We start from the raw sequence: 19149 nt of genomic DNA, 5'->3' as shown, positions 1-19149 counted from the left end.
CACCCACACCCACACACACCCACACACACATACGCACACGTTCTTTACACACTGCCGATGTTATCTTCCGTGCTGGATACATCCTGCGGGCTAATGTCGCAGCAGGCGTTGTATCCTCTGCGACGCTGATAGTGACGGAGACTGTCCAGCATTTTTCCCAAACGGTTGTATCCTGGAGATGACGTCACTGGGGGGGAAAAAAAATCCCAATCGACAAGAACAAGGGAACAAAGCAATTACTGGAAGTCAAAACTTGCACATCTGGCCGTTAGCAAACGCTGCTGTTTTTGTTTGGAATTGACTGTGAACAACAACAACGACATTACATTTGAACGGCACCTTTCACATTGTGAGGAAACTGCAATTATCTTGAAGGAACGGTTCAAAATAATAATAATAATAATAATCTTTGGATTTGATACGGCGCCTTATCACGGCGTTGAGACCTCTCAAAAGTGCTTCACTTTACACCGCACCGTAAAGTGTAGTGACTGTGTATTTTGCGGGTGAAAGGCGGCAGCCAATTGCGCGCAGCGGTGTTCCCCACAAACAGCCGTGGATTGAGTTCTGTTGGAACCAAGTGAATGTGCCATATGGCGCTAAGGAATATGTGATGTTTCTATGATCAACAATCACAATTTAGTAGGACAATCCCACCTGATTCCTCTTCGACTTTGCTTACGGTCACCTCCACACATCCCCAGCTCGATGCCAGGCTCCGCCACCGCTAAAGACTCCTGAGGGATACAATATAAATTATGATGTTCTAAACTACTGGGCTATTTTTGCTTGTATGAACACACTGAACCGCTTGGCCCACAAAACACACAGTCACTGTGCTTTACGATGTATCCCGTGAAGCGCTTTGGGACGTCCTCTTGACCGTGAAAGGCGTTGGTGCCAAACTTAAGGCTCCTTAGGAAACATTCTGAGCATCAGAGTTTAGGGTTTAAAGCAAGTTCCCAAGTCAGAAGAAAATCATAATTTCATTTTCCACCATTTTCTGTGACAGATTCTATTTTCGCTACTTTCCACGGTTGGTAGGACTTTTGGCTCGTTGCCGCCAGTTAAAAAAAAATAGATTTAGTCCTTGATCTGTGGAGTGAGTGTGTAAATCTCTGGGAATATTACTGGTGTGGAACCCTAAATTGCAGGATAAAGGAAGTTTTAGACAGTTCCTGTGTGCTGCGTTGAGGCGTCTCATTGCTTCCAACAGGACTCGCGGATGTAATACTAGTTAATGATTTATCTGTCGATGTGAGTGTTTTCCCCTCTGTTCAGGAAGAGTCGCGCTGTAATAGAGAGGAGTTTGGGAACTGCAGAGGGGAAGATAGTGGCGGTTGGAGCTCAGTGCCGGTGGTTGGATGACGCTGGCAGAAGATGGCTTTGGCACCAGTCAAACAGGGCAAAGGTTACTTACACACCCAAAAGCAACACACGCCCAGCTGACAGCAGGCGAAACTCTTAGCTTCCTGAGTTTCAGCCCACCTTCGACCTCTCCATTTAATTGCACTTCCTTCCTTTTTCTTTCGCACAGAAACCTTCGTTAGTTGCGAGCTCACACTTTCCCGGCCCATTCGCCTCGCCGTGACTCTGGAATCAACGTTTGCTTTCAAAGCTCGGTGTCAAGCCATTACGTGTGTGACAATTTATACGCTTGTATTATAATAATAATAATAATAATCCTTGCTTTTGATCCCAGCGCCTTTCATATCTGGAGGGCGTTTCAAGGCACTTCCAGGATTTCATTGCATCGTCATAAACCCTTTCAAAAAAAAAAAGAAAAATTTAAATAATAATAATTTGGTCACTTCAATCCACGGCTGTTTGTGGGGGACGCTGTGTGCGCAATTGGCTGCCGCGTTTCTCCCACAAAAACATACGGTCAATTCACTTTACAGTCTATTCGTGAAGCGCTTTGAGACGTCTCGAAGACGTGATAAGGCGCTGTATCAAATGCCAGGATTATTATTATTATTATTACTATTAATAATATTATTAACTCCCGTGTTTGACTCACTCACTAATGCAGAAACTGTGTGGAACACGAACCATACTTTGTAACACTTCGCACGCCATGAAAACATTTTGTGTGGATTTCCAACAGCGGTGCGGAGATTGGATCTCACTCAATGTAAACTTGTTTTTGTAAATTTTTAGTTTCGCAACTTTACTGTAAGCAGTGGAGTCAGCAAAGGCAGACAGGACTGGGAGTGCTGCTTGGGAGAGGAGCAAGCGATAACACTGCGTATTACTCCAAACCAAAGCAATGTCAAGATGTCTTATTGTTTGGGGGATTAATGTAACAGCGTTACAGTCTCCAACGTAGGTTCTTCGATGCCCCAACAAGGATGGTTCCTCGACTCGCTCGACCGGCTCCGGCCTCCTGTTCGTTCCTCGTCCCCTCCGCTGCACCATCGGTGGCTGTGCCTTCAGCCACTACGCCCCGAAACTCTGGAACTCTCTCCCTCAATCCCTTCGCCTCGCCCCCTCCCTCCCACCTTCAATTTCCATCTAAAGACCTTCCTTTTTGATCGTGCTTACGGTCACATGCCATCCCTCCCTCGCTCCCTCTCCCCAGTGGCTCGGAGTCAGACTCCGCCACTGACCAGCACTCCGGGACACTACCCCACGTGAAGGGCGCTGTGTAAATGCAAGTTGAATGATCCGTGTATTAGTTCCCTGTTAATATGGCTTCTCTATTGATGAGGTGGTCATATTAACAGAGTCATTCCCGGCATGTCATTACCAAAGGTCTTGCTACTCTCTGTCGAGAAATGCTGCCGTGAGGGGGTAGCTTTATTGCTTTTATACGTGACTAGTATGGCAAAGCTACGTGTTTATTGCCCCATATAAAATAACCCAATTGTGATCTCAAGATTGCCGCACACTGTGGATAACGTTCTAAAACAAACCTTGGCTTTCAATGCAGGGTTCACGTGTTTGGTGGGGGGGTCACATTTATTCCATTCCGTCTGTGAACTTCGCCCAGTTTTTCACCTCCGCAGGCTTTACAGAGTTCGAGGGGACAATCCGGCAAACATTCTGCTTTAGGATCTGTTTGTTTGTTTCGTGGCTGTTTGTGGGACGTTGCTGTGCGCAATTGCGCTGCCACAGTTTGCCTACAAATACTCAGTCGCTCGATTTCACAAAGATTATTATTATTATCCCTATCGCTGTCTCTGTTAAATTGACATCAGGAGCATGTCAGACAGCCTGGGTGACATCCCACCATCACACACCATCATACACACACACCCCACCCCTTCACCTCCGCTGCCCCTACTCTCCGTCCCTTCCCAGCATCTCACTCTAGTGATGTCCTGCTCTCCTGTGTGCTACAGTCACACAACTCAACCACCACCACAACAACTTTCATTCATATATAGCCCCTTCGCTCGAGGCAGCGTCTGGGAGCGTTTAGGCTTTGCGAGAGGAATTTAGAGGGGAAATGAGTGGAATAGGAGACAGAATGTGCACCTTCTGCTCTCCAACCAGTACCATATCTCATTGTGCTGCTTCGTGTTTCTATATTGTCCTTGAGAAAAGCTCCTCGCTCCAACACTGTCTGATTCACGCTGAGTAACACGTCCTGTTTATGGCTGCCTTCACGCTCCTGTTCTCCTCTGAATAGCAATCTTACCACTCAAAGTGGTGTGATAATAATAACAATGATCCCTGCATTTGATATAAGCGCCTTATCACGTCTTCGAGACGTCTCACGGAATATACTGGAGAGTGAATTGACTAATTTTGTGGGCAAAACACAGCAGCCAATTTTACACAGCAGCGTCCCACAAACAGTCGTGGATCGAGTGACCAATTTATTTATTTATTTATTTATTGAAGGAATTAATACCCCTGGAAAAACGATGCGCCAATTGACTAACAACCGGGTTCCTACTTACTGCAGGTAAACAGAGGCGTGTGTGTGCGTGTGTGTGTGTGTGTGTGGAGTAAGGAAACTCATCGGAGGTTTCTCCCTGCCTGGGGATCGAACCAGGTCCTCTCGCTTGCGAGGCGAGTGCTCTAACCACTGAGCTACAGGGACTCCACAATGATGCGAGTCACGGATGGCGGATGGGCCATTAAATAAGGCGGATCAGGAAAGGCTTTGGGTGTGAGAGTTGGGCAAATATCCAAAGTTTCATCACAGCATGTCTCAGTGACAGCCAAGGCAAACACAACATCACCAGCTTCTAATTTAAGCCTCTGCAGGTATTTCAGCAACTTATTTTTTTCCCAAGGTTCAAAAAAAAGAGAGAAGAAATAAATCTTATCCTGTGGGCTTTGAGCTTTAGAACTGGTTTAATTCTGACCTGCTAATGTCAACAAGGATAATAATTCCTGATAGACCAGTGACACAACCAGAAAGGCTAATCAAATAGGAGCATCAGATGTTATCCGTAAAGTGAATTGACTGTATATTTTGTGGGCGAAACTATGTCATTTGGCTAAGGCTGCCTCGGTGCTTTGTGTGGGAGTGAAGCCACATTGGAGGGTGTTGGGAGAGTCAGGAGTGTAGATGAGAGGTGACAACCACAATACAGCAGTCTGTTGAGGAAGGGTCGATTGGAGATGGGGCAATTGCTGGAGAGTTTATTAGCCGTAAACCTACGTTCCAACCTGGTGTGGCTAACATTAACATCCCCCAGAGGACACTGGCGAATCACCAAGGCAAATCACATTGTTGCTTTTCTTTCATGTCCTTCACTGTACGTCTGGGATGGTTAGAAATGAACGGTGCCACTTTGTAATGTTCCTTTCGAACATTTTGTTTGTTCTTGAGAAGACGAGCTGTGCGTTGGTCCGCAGTTAAGTGAAGGTCCCTCTTAATTGGAGAAGCCCAAGCCCCTTATCCATGTATCACGTCTTCGAGAACGTCTCAAAGCGCTTCGCTGAATAGACTATAAAGTGAATGGACTGTATATTTTGTGGGCAAAACGCGGCAGCCAGTTGCGACCGGCAGCATCCCCACAAACAGTCGTGGATTGAAGTGAGCAAATTATTATGATGGGGCCTGAGTCCTTGGCTCCAATAGAATTCTTTGGTCTTTGACTATCAAAACTCAGCCAGTTTGCCATCCACTTTCCTTCAGGGTGATTTTTATATTGAAAGGATCTCTCGCGCACTCTCTCTCGCGCACACACACACACACACACTGTCCTGGTGTTTTGGAAACCTTATCCTTGATTGAGCCGGCAGTATTTTGGAAAGAATAGAACATTTTTGAGTTGTATCCACCCAAGGTCAGCGAGCCGCACAACTCTGACGCATGTCCAACTCCCCTACATTCCAGCAACGTGATTTGGAACAATTCGGTCCGTCACTGGGGCAGATATACACAGCTGGCTCAGCAATTACCTTGAGAATCTTGAGGGAGTTGAGGCCTTCCACAGCCAAGCCCATTAACCCGTTAGGTTCATCGGTTCCCAGGTGCTGGAGTACCTGTTTGGTTGCGGGTTGAAGCCCCAACATCGGGACATAGTCTAAGCTGACGCACCAATGCAGCGCTGGGGACATGGGGTGGATGGGTGGTTGGATGGCTGCTTTGTCAGAGGTGCCGTGCTTCGGATGAGACGTTAAACCGAGGTCCTGTTTAGGTGGACGAGAAAGATCCTACGTTCTCTCTCTCTCCCAAAGTCCTGGGCCAACAATCTCCCAGGTTAAATTGGTCACTTGCTTCATTTCTGGTTGTGGGATATTGCTGTGTGCAAAGCACATAATCATTTTGCAGTAAATCCTGTGAAGCGCTTTGAGATCCTTTCCCAATGTGACATCGCTACATCAGATGCAAGGATTATATTATTATTATTATGTATTTTTTTCTCTGGGATTCCCTTGCTTGCCATGTAACCTGTTCCCTGAGATGTAGATGTAAAAATGCTCAAGTGTCGAAATCCCACCATAAGCATAACATCTAACGACAAATGCAAGATTTAATTTTGGGTTTCGTTAGGACAATTGGGGAGAGCAAATTACATCAGTTTCTGATGTAAATGGGGTGTCGGTTATTTCAGTTTTCATTCTCGAGAAGCAAATATTCTAATAAGTGATTCAAATTTCATGCCAGATTCATTGACCAGGAACTGACCATGCATATACAGTACAGTATTTGTATATTATTTGTATGTGAGGCACGATGATACAGTGCAATATGTCTCAGATACTCAAGGTACAGCTATGGAAATGTCCTTCAGCATAGAGAACGTGTGCTTTCATAGATAGATAGGCTGAAGACCTTTCTCGGCTGAAGACCTTTCTATTCGACCGCGCCTTTGTTCACCTTCCTCCCCCTCCCCCCGGCTCGGCCCCGGGATCCGTTACTGTGGAGGGCGTGGAGGAGCGCTATATAAATCCAAGTTGTTGTTGCAGATGGATAACACGAAATGTCAAAGCGATACGGTGAAAGGCAGGACGAATGGGATGAAAAAGTTTGCCCTGACCCAACAACAATAACAACAACAAATTACATTTACGCAGCGCCTTTCACGTCAGGAGGACGTCCCAAGGCGCTGGACAGTCAGGGATCCACAGTTGGAGCTGGGGGTTGGGATCAGGAGGGGTGGAGGAACAGTGGATACTGACAGGTTATAATGGCTACCTATGTGTGAGGTTAGACTCTGGATAGCAGGCAGAACCTGGAACTCTGCTCAATATCTCTCTTCTCTCGTCCAGGAACTCTGAACCCAATTATAATGTCTCTGCTCCCAGGTGAGATTAGTTAGCTCAGCACAGAGCAAGGATGGAACCACTCTCATCTGTGTGACTCATGATGATGGCACGATACGTTTAGCCACGGAACCAAACAGTCATAGTTCGGTCGTAAAACACGTCTGAAACAATGGTGAGATGTATCTGCAGCCAGTGACCTGCCCAACGTGTGTGAAATTCTCACTCAAACGAAGGTACAGGGAGCAGCTTGCTCTCTCACGCAACCTTGTGGCTGTTTGAAAATCAACTCGCAATGAGGAATGGAAAGAATCGGGTTGTGGGCTGGGGGGATTGTAAATAATAACAATAATAATAATAGTCCTCGCATTTGATACAGCGTCTCATCGCGTCTTCGAGACGTCTCCGAGCGCTTCGCAGTGAATGTGCTGTCAAGTGACTTGACTGTATATTTTGCGGGCGAAACGCGGCAGCCGATGGCGCCCGGCAGCGTCCCCGCAAACAGTCGTGGATCGGGTGACCGAAGATGACCGAAAGCACGGTCAAAAATATAGGTCTACTCATTGGACCAGGAGTAGGCCATTCAGCCCCTTCGAGCCTGTTCTGCTCTTCTAATTGGATTGTGGCTGATCTCAACGTTACTGGTGCGTTTCCGAACAGCTGGCGTCAGGGTTCTTAACGGTGTAGTCCTTGTTAGCCACAAGGTGTCACCAAATCTCACTGTGCAAGACGGAGTCGAATGGAAAATTAATCAGTTCGGGAAGAAATCACGAGAGGTAAAATTCCACTTGGGTTTAGATTTACTCTATCAACGAAGCATTTCAGAGAATCCAGAGTTCAGCAAATTCGAAGCCTTAATTTTTGAAGTTCACTTCACATCGTGGGGTCTTTGTGGGACTGATATTACCGCGTGCAAATTATTTGCCGTAAAATACAGTCGCGATAATAATGATAATAATAATAATAATCACATTTGATACAGCGCCTTATCACGTCTTTGAGATGTCTCAAAGTGCTTCACAGAATATACTGCAAAGTGGAGTGAGTGACTGTGTATTTCGTGGGCAAAACGGGGCAGCCACTTGCGCACAGCGCACAGCGTCCCACAAAATCAGTCGTGGATTGAGTGACCAAATTGATTATTATTTTGGCGGGGGGGGGGGGGCGTGGCGAGGGATTATTACCCCCTGGAAAAATCGATCCGCCAATCGACTAACAATTGTTCGAATGTTCAGCGAGTGAAATAATCAGAGCCCCCCTCCCCCGCCACTGAGCGCCCTTTAATTTCAGTCAGTTCAAGGAGTCATTTTATATTATGGTTTTTAAGGACCTGGCGATGAAACTTACTGGAAAATCAATTCCTTTCACAGCGCCGGCAATTACTCTTTTTGACCTGCTTTTATTGAGTTGGTTTTGATACATGGTGCCTGCAACGTCCTCAAGTGCGAGAGGAAAAGCGGCGCCGGGTTTCCAGCCTCGGTCTTGGTCTTGCGCCGAAAAAGCTCGACGTTGTGGCAAGGCGCTGTATCAGACGCGAGGATTATTATCGTTCATTTACGCTTGCACCTCGGGAGGACGTACCCAAGTGCTTGACAATCCTGGCTGGCTGGGCAGCTGGAACTGGAACTGAGGCGGTCAAAAAAAAAAGGCCCGTTTGGGATGAACCCTGAAAACGGGGAGAGAGGGACCATGGGATGGACATCCAGAGAACTCAAACGGTGTCTAAAGAAAACACAAAATACTGCAGATGCCGGAAATCTGAAAACAAAAAACAGAAGCGGCCGGGAACACTCAGCGGGTCAGGCAGCATCTATGGAGAGAGGAAAGCGAGCCAACATTTCGGGTTCACGACATGCCCCAGTACTGACGAAGGGTCGTGGATTCGAAATGTTGACTCGCTTTCCTCTCTCCATAGATGCTGCCTGACCCGCTGAGTGTTCCCGGCCACTTCTGTCAAACAGTGTATAGTTTGGGACAAGACATGTCGAGCGACTGCCAGGCTGGTGGAAGGCGAACTAGATGGACCTTAGTCTTCTTTCGCCAGCAAATTCTTATGTTTTTATGTAACTCCTCAATTGGGAATCCACAGCCAGTGTCCTCGCACCTAGTGTCCTCGCACCCAGTGTCCTCACACCCAGTGTCCTCGCACCCAGTGTCCTCGCACCCAGTGTCCTCACACCCAGTGTTAATTTGCGGTGATTGTCCCTGAATTTCCTCGTTGAAAAGCCATTAGAATTCCCAAAGACCCGCGTGAACTCTGCTTCGGAGGGAGATGGCACCAGCACAGAGGCTGTGAGGGTCAGCACGACACATTGAGGCAACAACAACAACTTGCATTTATATAGCGCCCTTCACATGTGGGGTAGCGTCCCAGAGCGCTAACCGGTAATGGGGACTCCCCATTTGCCCAAGTCTGATGGCTTCTCAAGTCTCTTTAAGACATTGTCCCATATTATGACTCAATATCTTAAAGTGCAGCATTCATCACAATTGGGTGAGATCAGAGATGTCACACATCTACTGAGGACGGTCCATTATCACATTTATCCTCGTTGCTCTGATGTTGAAATTATACCATTAAATAAATCATTGGCATTGGCACTGCGGTCTCTTCTTCTCTGCTGTGCGTACGTATTCCTTGGCTTTGCGATGCGACAGAGATGATTAAGATGTTTGTGACAGTCCTCCACAGGACTTGTAAATCTCGGTACTCCCTCCCTCCCTCCCTCCCTCCCTCCCTCTCCCCCTCCCTCTTATTTCCATAGGTATTTTTCAATCCCAAACTCCTGCTGCGAATTCCTAAATTTCTCCCCGGAAGCTATTTGTGCGATCCTGAAACTTCATCACGTCTCTTTTCCGTTCTCTCCTGTTTGCTGTCACTGTGAGCCTGTGTGTGATTTGCCCGGACTTGTGTCTTCAAAACTCTTAGGCCAGTTTCCTTACTCCATACACACGCCCTCTGTTTACCGGGCAATAAGCTAGGAACCCGGTTGTCAGTCGATTGACGGATGGCTTTTCCAGGGGGTAATAATCCCTTTAAGTAAATAAATAAATAAATATTAATATTGGTCACTCGATCCACGATGGTTTGTGGGGACGCTGCTGTGTGTAATTGGCTGCCACGTATTGCCCACAAAATATACAGTCACTCCACTTCAGCGTCCATCGGGTGAAGCACTTTGAGACGTGTCAACGACGTGATAAGGCACCGTAATCAAATGCAACACGTGCAGCGTGACAGTAGGAGGAATCGTATTTAGCTTTGTTAATAAGTAAAAGCTCTGTTAGACAAAAGAGCCTTAGATAGCTTTACTCCCACTCCAATTCGTTTGTTCCTCGTTTGCCGTAGCAGAGTTACCAGGATTAATTACTGGGAGGGAAACGTTTAGCATATATATATATTTATATTTTAAAACAAGGCACAGTCACACACACACAGACACACACGCACACATCCTTAACTTTCGAGCCATTAATTTACTGTGCGCCATGTCTGGCTTGCTCAGCGGTTTTCAAGGAGAGACTGACGTATTGATCAGGGTTGGCCGTGGCTGGCCGCCAGAGGAAATACAAATGGACAAACAATCGCTCACTCCATTTGTCAAAAGAGGCTGCGGCTGAAATTCAAATGATCCGCTGTTTAAAGGGGGCGTCCAGGCCACACCATTTATACCATTAGATTGTTGGAATGAGCTTCAGAGTCCAATGCCCTTCTGGGCCTTCTGCTGTTCTGACTGTTTTCTATTGATTTTTGAATACATTTGTTTTAATGTTAAGACATGATGACGTCACCAAAGAACTGGCTTCAACAAGTTATAGAGCCGGCAGAGTGTGTGTGTGTGTGGGGTGGGGTGGGGTGGGGGGGGAGAGGGGTGGGGGAGTGTAATAATAATAATCCTTCCATTTGATTCAGCGGCTGATTACGTCTTCGAGACTTCTCAAAGCGCTTCACAGAATAGACTGTAAAATGAATTGACTGTGTATTTTGTGGGTGAAACGCGGCAGCCAATTGTGAACAGCAGCGTCGCCACAAACAGCAGTGGACTGAGTCACCAAATTATTATTATTATTATTGAGGTTTTGGGGGAATTTGGGGATTATTCCCCCAGAAAAGTGATCCGCCAATTGTCTGACAACCAACCTGCTATAGACTGAAACAAGTTGGAGTGAATTTTGAGCCACTCTCGGTACATTATTCTTCTCCGGCTGAATTGATCGCTTAAGGATTGCATCTCTGGTTCGTGTTAAACCCTGTCTTTGCTTTCAATGTTTAGTTATCTCAACTGTCCAGTTCCTCTGAGTACCGCTCCTCATTCCTGGACCCAATGGGTATATTTAGCTTCGAATAGCATCTTCATTACCTTATATAGCAGAGCGCAATTGAATTTCACACTCTCATTATTAATAGCCCGAGAGAACTTCATTGAACACTGCCAGAAATAGCAGGCAAACATTGAAGAAACAAGCGACCAGGTTTTAACCCACTCACACGCACGCACACACACAGAGTCAGGCAGAACCTTGCTTTGAAAATCCTTGTAACACCATTAAACCTGGCTTTCCATCGTGCCCGCTGGCTTCTGACTTGTGAAGCGTGGCTGAAATTTACCAACTCCACGTGGTATTTCTCTCTTCGGGCCGCGTATGAAATTGTGGATGACTTAAAGGCGATTTGGGTAAGAAATAATAGAGCAGCAAAAAATCAGATCTTGTCCCAACTCCCAGTGTCCTTTTGTACTTCCTGCCCTTATTCTTATTGGGGCCTTTTTATTAATTGTCAACTTTATTTTGCAAGGGAGCAGCCAACAAGTTCCACTTGTTTTTCCTACCGATCACTTCACCGGGTAAATTGCTCGCTCGCGAGACGTCGCAGTGTGTGCGAAACAGCTGCAGCAATTAACGATTAAATTGCGGTCTTTACACTTGTCCCCACCCCGAGCACTTTAAGATGGTTCGGAATTATAGGCACCGAATCAAAAGGGGAAGGATTATTAACGCAGCCGTTTAATTTGCAACAGCAAAAGTGAGCAGTGAGCTAACCGAACCAGATCCGTTCTTCTGCCCAGTAACATCTGTGGTATTTTTTTCTCCACACTCTGTGTCCTGTCTCACCAGCCCAGACAACTGGTCCTGTGTGCACCTGCTGTTACATTTTATTTATAGGCACTCACACTCTGTCAGAGAGGGGCGGGGTGGGGTGGGGGGGGGGGGGGGGGATGCGATGGAAATTAGGTGATGCTTTTTTCCTGAGGTTCGCTCACTACCCCCATAATGATCATAATAACATCATAATATTATTAATAATCCTCGCATTTGATACAGCGCCTCATCACGTCTTCGGGACGTCTCAAAGCGCTTCACAGGATATACTGTCAAGTGAATTGATCCTTCGTTTTGTGGGCGAAACACGGCGGCCGATTGCACACAGCAGAGTCTGTCCCACACAAACAGCCGTGGATGGAGTGACCACTTCACTATTGCTTTTTTTTTTACTTATTAGGTTTTTATTCATTTCGAATGAATTCATTATGATTGTCCGGCGATGCTTGTGTCTGACACTCGCTCCGTTCCGGCCCTGTCTCTGACAAGAGAGCTGAGGTTTAAGCCCTCAATGTGAAAGGTTGACGTAAAACCTGTCCCACCGTGCCACCCCATCACCCCTCTATTCCCCCCGACCCCCCCCCCTCCCTTCCCAGTCTCCCACCCCAGCGACCACACACCACAGACACTCACTCAGACCAGGATCTCTGAGGCGTGTACACACCCAGCGGATTCGAGTCGCAGAAACCGTGCACAATCTTGTTTATTCAAATTGGTCTCCAGTTCCAATTGACACTAAGTGCGACGTAATTCATGTGTTAAGTGCTTGCTGTCGGCTCCCTCACTCCAGATCCAGAAAATCGAGAATGGCCAATATTACGATCGCTGTAACTGGGTAAGTCTCTGACAGACTGGGAGTTTGACCTCTCCCGTGACTTCGGGCTCTGGCTTCTGTACCAAGTGCCTAAAAACGGTCCGATTATTTTGTCGAATACCGAAAACACATTGATTTGTCGTTGCGGTCATCGTCAGATGTTCCGTCGGGTAATAATCCCTTCAAAATAAATCAATGATAATAATAATAATGATAATAATAATAATAATAATGATTTGGTCACTTCAATCCACGGCTGTCTGTGGAGACGTCGCTGTGCGCAATTGGCTGCCGCGTTTCGCCCACAAAATACACAGTCACTACATTTTACAGTATATCTGGTGAAGCGCTTTGAGATGTCTCAACAAATCTTTTTGAAGGGATTCTTACCCCCGGAAAAGCCATCGGCCAATCGACTAACAACCGGTTCCTTCTTACTGTTAGGTAAACAGAGATGTGTGTGTGGAGTAAGGAAACTTGCCTAAGGTTTCGTCCTGCCCGGGTCCTCTCGCTTGTGAGGCGAGCACTCTAACCAATACGCTACGGGACACTTATAAACCGAGCACCAAACCTGACTAAGCCCACAAAACATAAAGTCAATTCACTTTACAGTGTATCCTGTGAAGCGCTTTGAGATGTCTCGAAGACGTGATGAGCCGCTATATCAAATCCAAGGATTATTATTATTATTACAATAGTATTATTATTATCCAGTATCGTACCATATCTTCTCGGACAGTATGTGTATACACAGGAATTGTGTAGATGAATTATTAAACCACACAGCACTGCACTGCACAAGAAGGTGAATAAATGGGGCCCACCAGAGATATAAAACGATGTTGTTTATTTTAAACTCCAGAACCAAAGATTGAAAGTGTAGAAGATAATGATGACGATAGGGTTTTATAAATGTCCGGGCCGGACCGGGGCTGGTGGAGAGAAAGCAGATGAGCGTGGACAGAATTACTGTGTCCTGTCACGTACTCCCTTTTTAAAACTGCAGTGTGTTGCATTACATCACCAGCCCAATCCCTCTCAGTCCTAATTAGGAATTGCATTTCCTTCAGCAATTGTCGAGCGAAACGGTTTCGGGACGAGAGAAAAGCAAAGTTTTCGAGGACCGGAACAGAACGGCATCAGATCATCTTCCGCGGCAGCAGAGATTCACGCTCGGAAGTGTTCCTTGTGGGACGCTGCCCTTTGTATGAACATCACTGGCTGTGTGTGTGTGTGTGTGTGTGTGTGTGTGCGTGTGTGTGTGTGTTGGATGTCCCTGATCCTCTCAGTCGCTGCTGATCGGAATCTCAAGATGTTCCTCCAACACGACACTACAGAAAACTGCATCAAAGCTCTCTCTCCCATCCTGTCTCTCCGAAGCATTCCGTTGACGACCGGCTTAAGGTGCTGTAATTCTTTCAAAATTCTCTTCTCTTTATATATATTTTTTTTGGGGGGGAGACTCTGGGCCAACTCCGCACACCGTTAACCCCGTCAGTGCCTGGATGCCCTTCGCAGTCTTTAAATTCCGTGTCTCCCTTTATTTTCCCGCAGGAAATGGGCGTCCTGCGTTGGAATAGTGCGCTGCGGACGTGGGTGGTTCCCAAACGTAGGCGCGTGACATTCTACGGGTGGTCGGAATGAGCGTAAAGCGATTACTTTCGATTTTGCTGCAGACTAGGCCACTGCAGTCGTCGGTGGGTTAACTCGTGGCCGAACACACTAATAAAGGTTCCACAGCAAAAAAAAATGACAGCTCGCGGAGAAATGTTTGCTTTATTGAAGGGGGAGAGTCAATTGTCGAAGGCTATGTGTTACAAACATTATTAAGACCCTCATACAGATAAATGTCCTGCGGATTTCAGTTTGTCCCACCGGATATTCTATTAACTGTCTCTTATACAGTCTGTACTTTTAAAATCTTTCTGCGCTTTATTCCAGAAACGTTGATACATTTCCCATTGGGGTAAATGCCCCGTAGAATAAAACAACACACATGTCATATGGTGGAACCCCCCACTGTGACTAGCTCGTGCTGCGATGTGGAAAAAATTAATCATAATAATTTAGTCACTCAATCCACGACTGTTTGTGGGGACGCTGCTGCGCACAATTGGCTGCCGCGTTTCGCACACAGTCAATTCGCTTTACAGTCTATTCTGCAAATCGCTTTGAGACGTCTAGAAGGCTGTATCAAATGCAAGGATTATTATTATTATCATTATTATGTGATCTTCATACCAGGCAATTACATGGTGTTTAATCGACAAACCTGTATAGTCTGTCAGCCGAGCTCGGTGACCAGCATTCTCACCTCTGAGTGAATGAGAAGCCCAACACGAGGACATTTGAACTCACAAGTCTAAGCTGACGCTCCAGTGCAGTCTTGGGGGTGGACTGTGGGAACTCCATCCCACAGTCCCTCCCATTCGTCCCCCTGCCTCGCCTCCTTCAAGGCCCATCTCAAGTCCCTCCTCTTCGACCGCGCCTTCGGTCACCCTCCTAACCCCTAACCTCCTCGACCTCCATCCCTCCTGATCCCAAACCCCAAATCTTGGGTCCAAATCCCTGATTGTCCAGTGCCTTGGGACGTCCTCCCCGACGTGAAAGGCGCCGGGTAGATGTAACGTGTTGTTGTTTTAACTGGAAAAAGGAACTTGTCAGTCCCTCTCCACGCGCCCGGAAGTTCTCAACTTTCAGCAAGTTCCTCGATATAAACCGAGACACAGAATGCATGACGTAAACCTGAGAGATTGATGCTGGTGTTTTGAAGTTGAAGAGATTTCCATTAGACCAACTTTCAACTTGTCATCTCAGTGTTTAGTGCCTCATCGGCAAAGTGCTGAATTGTCAGGAGATTCTAACAGAGCGGTGGCACTTTGAGAGCATGTGAACTCCCTGCAGTACAATCACTGTACGTTAAATAAATCCCTGAATACAGCATTCCCTGCAATCTCCAGTACCTGTCCTGCCGCTCACTGCTCAGCTGATGGGAGGTGACCTTGCTGTGGGTTTGTGAGACAGTCTATAACATCTTGTACTTGGAGAGTCCTGTAGCACTCGCCTCGCAAGCGAGAGGAACCTGGTTCAATTCCTGGGCAGGATGGGGGCGAAACCTTAGGCAAGTTTCCTTACTTATTCCACACTTTCCGGTTATTGGTCGATTGGCGGATCGCTTTTCCGGGGGTAATAATCCCTGAAAAAAATGAATAACTGTTTGGGAGACACCGCTGCATGAAGCCAGTGACGGATTTGTTGAACCGGTGCAAATTAGGATTAAAGGTGGATTTTTGGAGAATATGATTTTTGAGAGCAGTCAAAATGAAACATCACCTTTTTTTTAAAACAGTATTCTCAGTATCACTGTATCACTAACACTGTTCCCAGTGTCACTGCTCTTGTAAGTATCACCAAGGTGACATACAAAGCAAAGGCAAGCCGGCTGACAAGGTTAGTTCACTCTTAACAGACTGACTGACTAACTGTACTCTACACTCAGCAGCCTGGCTTCCTAATAATAATAATAATAATAATAATCCTTGTATTTGATACAGCGCCTCATCACGTCTTCCAGACGTCTCAAAGCGCTTCACTGAATATACTGCGAAGTGAATTGACTGTATGCTTTGTGGGCAAAATGCGGCAGCCGATTGCGCACTGCAGCGTCCCACACACAGTCGCGAATTGAAGTGACTAAATTATTATTTTATTTTTTTGAAGGGATTATTATCCCCGGAAAGGCAATCGACTAACAACCGGGTTCCTACTTACTGCTGGGTAAACAGAGGCGTGTGGAGTAAGTAAAGAAACTTGCCTAACGTTTCGCCCTGCCTGGGAATTGAACCCAGGTCCTCTCGCTTGTGAGGTGAGTGCTCTAACCAATACGCTACAGGATTCCACGCTACATTATTAAATGCAAGGATTTTTATTATTATTATTATTGATTACTGTAAGTGAAACAGGACTCCTGCAGCTTAGTGGTTAACATTCACCGGTGATTGGGGTTGTGAGCTCAAGTTTCCTCTCTGAAAATATCGCCCTCGAAACTCTCTTCAAACCGAAGGACAACACTCCCCCCCCTCTCCTTCGCCCCTTACAAACTGCGCAACCGAGACCTTACGAAAAGTAACACGTGCAAGACAGGAGCACTTAATTATCGAGCATTGGTGACACTCGCCCTCTTTCCGCAGTGCTGCGAATGTGAAGCTCAGAACTGTATATAGAGAGAGAGAGAGAGAGAGAGAAAGAGAGAGATGCACCAGGGAACCAGAGGACACACAATAATAAATCCTTCCGTCCGTTAAATTAAAAGATTCCCTGTTCATTATTGGGCTGTACTTTATTCCTCAGAGTGGAATTTCGTTCTACTTCCTCTCTCTCTCTCTGTCTAAATCCTTCCCCTGCCTCCTTACCCCTGCGCCCCCCCCCCACAGCCCCCCACAGCCCCCCACTACCCCCTCCCCACACACCCACACACACAGAGTCTCTCTCTTTCTCACTTGCTCTTTGCTGCAGTCCATACCTGTGAGCTCAGCACTACGCTAATTAGTATGTACATTGACACTGTCCTCAGTAGCTAACACAGTGGATCCACTTATATTGTCATCTGTACGGTTGCCGTTTTACGCTGCTCAGCATCTTGTTTGCTGGAATCCCATCTCTGGCTGATCGCTGATAGAGCCCATTCATTTAGCCTCTCAGGCCCTGACTCTTTTACTGCCAGTTCCTGCATGTCAACCCTTTGGTTTGCCACACAAGCGAGAACGCGATGCAATGATTTTATTCCTCAAAGTGGTTTCACCTCCGTCCTTGCGCACTTTGTCTCCCGTTCCCGTTGCGAGCCAGATACAAAAGGGGAGTCATCCCGCTCAGCTCCTGCTAACGCAGCCAGGCCAAAGCCCTAACGGGTTGGTTGGTCCTAGCTGGACAAGCAGCGGGAAAGCTTGCCAGACAGCATGCTCAATGGCAAGCTTTTTTTTTTAGCTGGTTAGACTCCAGCAATTACCCCCCCACCACAGACTCTGGGATCCTCCCCACCCTCCCAAACCTTGGCTCTTGCCTAAAGTGCCTAATACTTTCCGGAATTGGGTGAGCAGGGTGCGTCCCTCCAGGGGGAGAGAGAGAGAGAGAGAGAGGGGGGGGGAGAGAGCGCATTCCATTCCAACAATTTATCTCTGGGATTTCCGTGTGTAGACGGGAGGCCTGGAATTCTCAACTTGGGTTTGGAGACTCTTAAGCAACGGCGATGGGTTTCCGCATGTGTCAGACACCAACAAAAAAGAAATAAAAAAGGTGCGCTGGTGGATTCCAGATAGATTACATTGATTTACTGAGGGGGGGGGGGAGGGGTCACTTCGAAAGGGATCTGTCGCTCTGTGCGCTTTTTCTTAATTTTATTTCAATGACGTCAAACCATGGTGGCTTGGTTTCTAAAAACTCCAGCAGCAGATTTCTGTGCTGTGGCTGAAACCACATTGAGAGACAAGCAAAGAGTTATTACCTGCAGCACTTTTAGTAATAGCATCAGCGAAGGAGAGGCAGGCCAGCCTTAGCACGTGATCCATTACTTATGCAAAGGTCCGAGGATCATTAACTGTCGCCCAAATACAGCTTGACCAAAAAGTCGTGGAGTCCTGTAGCTCAGTGGTTAGAGCACTCGCTTTGCAAGTGAGAGACCTGAGTTCAATTCCAGGCAGAGGGCGAAACCTCGGGCAAGTTTCCTTACTCCACACAGAGCCTAATAATAACCCTCCAAAACCAAAAACAATAATAAATTGGTCATTTTCAATCCACAACTGTTTGTGGGACATTGCTGTGCGCGATCGGCTGCCGCGTTCGCCCACAAATATACAGTCAATTCACTTTACAGTGTGTTCTGTGAAGCGCTTTGGGACGTCCTCCCGACGTGAAAAGCGCTATATCAAATGCAAGGATTATTATTAATGCTTAAAGGTTGAGCCGTTTGAGGGTACATGTCTGTCCGTGTCTGTGTGTGTGTGTGTGGGAGGGGGGGGGGGGGTGGTGGGGTCAGTAAATAGGCGAGTGACTGTACAACAGACAGATCTTGTGCTGGACTTTGCAAGTGTACGTGAGTTAGTTGGTCATAATTTGCACCGCAGTGATGCAGTTATTTGCTAATTGAGAGAAAGGGAAAATTCATTATCATAGAGCTGTTCAGGTCAGTTTCTTTTTTTACTGCCAGTGAGTTGGTATTGATCTGGGAGAGGGGGAGAGAGAGAGAGAGAGAAGGGGGTGGGGGGGGGGGGGGGGGGGGGGGGGGGGGGGGGGGGGGGGGGGGGGGGCGGCAGTGGGTAAGGGGAAAGCTCTATGAATGAGCAGCAGTTTGAAATGCAATGGTCAGCAGAGGGTACAGTCTGGGGTTCTGCCCTGTGCTCACCACCCTGGGGGTGTGAGGGTGGGGGAGGGTGTGGGTGGGTGTGTGGGGGTGTGGGAGGGGGGCTGTGGGAGGTGGGGTGTGGGTGGGTGGGGGTGTGGGTGACTATGGGGGTGTGCGGGGAGACAGCACTTTGTGGAGAAGAAAAAGAGCATATTGTCTAAGTCAG

This window comes from Callorhinchus milii, unplaced genomic scaffold (assembly GCF_018977255.1).
Source record: "Callorhinchus milii isolate IMCB2004 unplaced genomic scaffold, IMCB_Cmil_1.0 Scaffold10, whole genome shotgun sequence".
NCBI lineage: Eukaryota > Metazoa > Chordata > Chondrichthyes > Chimaeriformes > Callorhinchidae > Callorhinchus > Callorhinchus milii.
Note: the sequence above shows the minus strand (reverse complement) of the source record.